The sequence below is a fragment of the Pinus tabuliformis genome, chromosome 4_2 (assembly GCF_031772625.1).
Source record: "Pinus tabuliformis cultivar Carrire ecotype Pingquan chromosome 4_2, CPIR1, whole genome shotgun sequence".
Lineage (NCBI taxonomy): Eukaryota > Viridiplantae > Streptophyta > Pinopsida > Pinales > Pinaceae > Pinus > Pinus tabuliformis.
This window is the reverse complement of record NC_142304.1, coordinates 1,061,924,776-1,061,929,453: the sequence shown is the minus strand read 5'-3', so window position 1 is coordinate 1,061,929,453 and position 4,678 is coordinate 1,061,924,776.

The window sequence follows — 4,678 nt, the reverse complement described above, 5'->3', positions numbered from 1 at the left end:
ATGAATCTTTGATAGATGATCCTATGCCTGATGTTGAAGGCTCGATGGATCCCACTGTTCCACCTCTTGGTGAGCCCTCTACCTCAAGGAAAAGACCTTTGTGACTCAAAGATACTCTTGAAGATGCTGAAAGACATGTTGCACCAAGAGGGACATTTTGTGAAAGCAAGAAGCCGAACAGGTACTAAGGTTGCTTAGCTGCTATGAGTACCATTGTTCAATTTGAGCCATGTACATTCAAAGAAGCCGTGAAGCACCAAGTATGGAAGGATTCGATGAATGAGGAATATGAATGAATCATGAAGAATGATGTCTGGGATGTGGTTCCTAGACCCAAGGACAAGTCAGTGGTCACTTCAAAATGGCTTTACAAAATCAAACATGGAGTTGATGGGAGTGCTGAAACGTTCAAGGCTAGGTTCGTTGCTCGAGGCTTCTCTCAAAAAGAAGGAGTGGACTATGATGAGATATTTGCATTGGTTGCCCGATACACCACTATCCAATCCATCATTGCTCTTATTGCCTCTCAAGGATGGAGCCTACACCAAATGGATGTCAAAACTGCTTTCTTGCATGGCTCGCTTAAGGAGGAAGTCTATGTAGAGCAACTTGAGGGGTTTGAAGTTCAAGATTGACAAACACATGTATGCAGGTTGAAGAAAGCCCTCTATGAGTTGAAGCAAGCCCCTAGGGCTTGGTATGGGAGGATAGATAACTATCTTATGAAGCTGGGATTTACAAGGAGTGAAGTTGACCTGAACCTATACTTCAAGGTTGAAAAGGATAGGCCTCTCAACTTGGTCCTTTATGTGGATGATCTTTTTTTGACAGGTGCAGACTCTTTCATTTATCAATGCAAGAGGGAGTTGGCTTCTAAATCGAGATGAAGGACCTAGGTTTGATGCACTACTTCCTAGGCTTGGAGGTCTGGCAAAAGCCAGGTGAGATTTTCCTTTCTCAAGGAAAATACATTGTGAAGCTGCTTGAGAGATGTGGGATGGTGGAATGGAAGTCTGTGTCTACTCCGATGGAACTCAACATCAAGAAGCTATGTGGAAGTGCTGCTGGGCCCAAGTTGGCAAATCCTTCTGAGTATCGACAACTTGTGGGGCCCTTGATGTTCTTGGTAAATTCTTGTCCGGACACATGCTTCGTTGTGAATACATTGAATCAATTTATGGTCGAACCTCATCATATACATTGGATTGTTGCCAAGAATCTCTTGAGATATCTTCATGGCACAATCAACTATGGTTTGAGGTACATTGCCGGGAATTTGAGGCTACATGGATATACTAATGCTGAATGGGCTGGCAGTGTGGTGGAGTGTAAGAGCACGTCTAGATGTTGCTTCTCATTGGGGTCTGCTTCAATATCTTGGATGAGCAGGAAGCAAAAATTGGTTGCTTTAAGCACCGCCGAGGCCGAATACATTGCTGCTAGTATGGCATGTTGTGAAGTTGTTTGGTTGAGGAAGCTCTTCAGTGAGCTATTTGAGCATGTGCTGAATACCACCATGATCTTCTGCGACAACCAAATTGGGATTTGCCTTTCAGAGAATCCCGTGTTCCACGACTGCTCCAAGCACATTGATATTAGGTACCACTTTATCCGGGATACGGTACAACGCGGAGCAATAAGGCTCCAACACATCAGGACGAATGTGCAGGTCGCAGACATTCTCACGAAGCCCTTAGGGAAGGTCAAATTCTTAACCTTTCGATAGACACTTGGAGTCATGGAAAGACCCTCCTGTGGGGGTCCCGCATGAATTGGACACTGAGCTTTGGGAGCTTCTGGGGGTTTGGGGTACTTTGTGGAGCTATGAGCGACCATAGGGTGAGTGGTTCACCTTCCCCTATTGGTGTGCTATGTACAGGGTGAGTGGTTCACCATCCCCTGTGATAACCCATGATGGTTGATGTGTGTAGGGTGAGTGGTTCACATTCTCGTACGATTGTGGACACATGTATGTAGGGTGAGTGGTTCATCTTCCCCTACGATTGCGGACACATGTATGTAGGGTGAGTGGTTCACCTTCCCCTACGACTGACATATTGCATAGGAAGAGTGGTCCACCTTCTCCTATGGCATATGAGCAGGATAAGTGGTTCACCTTCTCTTGCCGATTCCCCAACATACATCCTACCCATGGAGTCTGGTACTCATCGGAAGTACCTCTCATTTGGCCAATGAGTTGGGAAAAGTGGTTAGGGACCATAGCACTACCGATGGACACATCGTGTACTGCCATACTCTCTATGATTAGGATGCATGGTGTTCAACAATTTGATTTGGCATCATTTGAGGTTCTACCTCTGGACTGACTTTTGTTAGTGGAGAGTGGTAAGGTCCTGTGACTCACTCTTGATTAGTTCTTCTTCATTATTACTTCATGGTTCAGTAGAGAAAAGGTATATGATGACAGGATGGCATGATGATGATAGATGGATTGGCAGGTGGAATTCTCTTTAGTTGAGAGGGAGTGTTAAATTGGAAATTAGGGCCAAATTCCACCTTGGGACATCTCATTTGATGGAGATGATGATTGCATTGGATTCCTCCTTTTGAGAGGTCCAAGATTGATATAAAGATCATCTCATTCAGACAAGTAGAAGTGTGATTTTGAATTTATGACCACATGTGCAAATTATTCAGGTCGGCCTCAGCGAAATGTAGGCTCAAGAAGCCCAATGGATATCTCTTCACGCACATCAAAGTGTATAAATAGAAGAGACATCACACCTCATTTGGACATCCATCACTCACACATTCTTCTCTCTCTTCATCAGAGTGGATCGAACAGCTTGGGCAGCCTCTCTCTCTCACACGTGTGGCAAGGAGGACAATTTTCTGGGCAGAAAATTACAGGCCAAATTTCAGACTTCAGCACCAGCATTGACCAGCGTTGATCGAGGAGATTTTGACCTATTTTGACTGCGGTTTTGACGGCATAATTTCAATTTCTTCAAGCCACATTGACTGACAAAAATCGAGAATTTTTGAGCTGTTTGACCTGCATTGACCACAAGGCTGACTGCTGGTTGACCAAGTTTGACCAGAGTTTTTGTGACTGTTTTGGGTTGACTTTGACCACTGCTGAAGGCTGAATTTGAATGCCTTTGACTGAGCTTCAAAGGAGGTGTTTTACTGCTGTTTTGATTAAAGTTGACTTTCTGGTTAGGGCTGAAGTTTGATTGCAGTTCACTGCAAAATTTGACAGGGCTGATTTGACTTTGTATTGGGCTAGTCTATTTGACATTTGTACTCTCTCTCTGCTGAACTATTGAATATAGTAAGAAGATTTAATCAAAAGGTTTTCTCTACATTGGGGTTTTTCCCTGGCATCTGCCAAATCGGTGTTCTCTTGCCTTGGCTTGTCTTCTGCATCTTGTTTTATGTTCTATCTGCATTTACTGTCAATGTGATTAATGGTTAATGTGATCGCTACTGAAATAATTGGAAAATGTTATTGGATGCCAAAGGAACATTGAGGTAAATTGTGTTAAGCATAGAACATACCATTGTTATTTAAAATTTAACAGAAACCTTATTGTAAGATGAATAGACACCTCTTTGATATTTCTGCAACAAGACTCTCACTGCAGTGTCATGATGAAGGTCTTTAATGTTGTAATGTCAATCTCAACAATGCGTGTTATCAACCACAGATAATCAGCGTGGAACTTGAACATTGTTATATGAATGATGTTGATGCCAAGATTGAACTTCAATGTTACCCAGTGTTAAACAATATGGAGACCGAATCTTTCCACTGCTTTAAGGCTTTAAACCATTAGCCACAAGTGTGTACTAAACATGCATCTAGGACTGCTCATAGAAGTCACTCTTAAGAGATGCACACAGTAATGTATACATATGCTCAGAGGACTGCTGTAGTTAGGCCACTTCTTCGCTAGTCGTGGACATTCAAACTTCAGAATTTTGAACTTCTAGAAATGATAATCAAAACTCTGACAAACCTCACAGATGCAAGCAGCTTGCGCAGAGAAGATTAGGTCACAAATGTTTCATGAAGAATCTGCAGAGATATTTTGAGTTGGACCTCAAAGGTAAATTCTTAACCATTTGTTCACTGACTTTAGGTGTCCTTCTTAGACAGATCCGAATCTCTGTGTTGGACCAGAGGAGACGTCTACAAAAATATCAAAAAAAGAGCCGAGGTCAATGTACAAAGAGGACCCTTACTCCTGTCTTGAATCCAAATGCAATAGATCGAACATGCTCAGAAACAAGGCTTAAGATTTTAGATGCCACACCACATATTCCTCGGTCTTTTTCAGATGGAAGGCAAAATGGTTTTGCACCAAACAACAAGAGGTTTCTCCTTCGCTGATCTTCTTTATGCACAGAGTTATTTCTCAAGAGAGGGTCGAAACCACAGATGGATATTCAGAAGACTGTCGCAACAATCGACCACACGTTTTTGTAATTTAGGTTACTGTTCCTGCTCCTTAACAAATCCACACTTCCGATTAGGCCATCCAATGCTCAGAGATCTGCCCTTGAGGAGGGTCGAAGGCTTCAGAAAGAGTGCTCAGGACTGCGGCTAGGTTAGACAAATCATGACCTGCAATAAACCCCAATGAATCCCCAAAAGCATATGCCAATAAACCACAGAACCAAGGCTTCTCGTCTGATCTCCCAATACTCCACG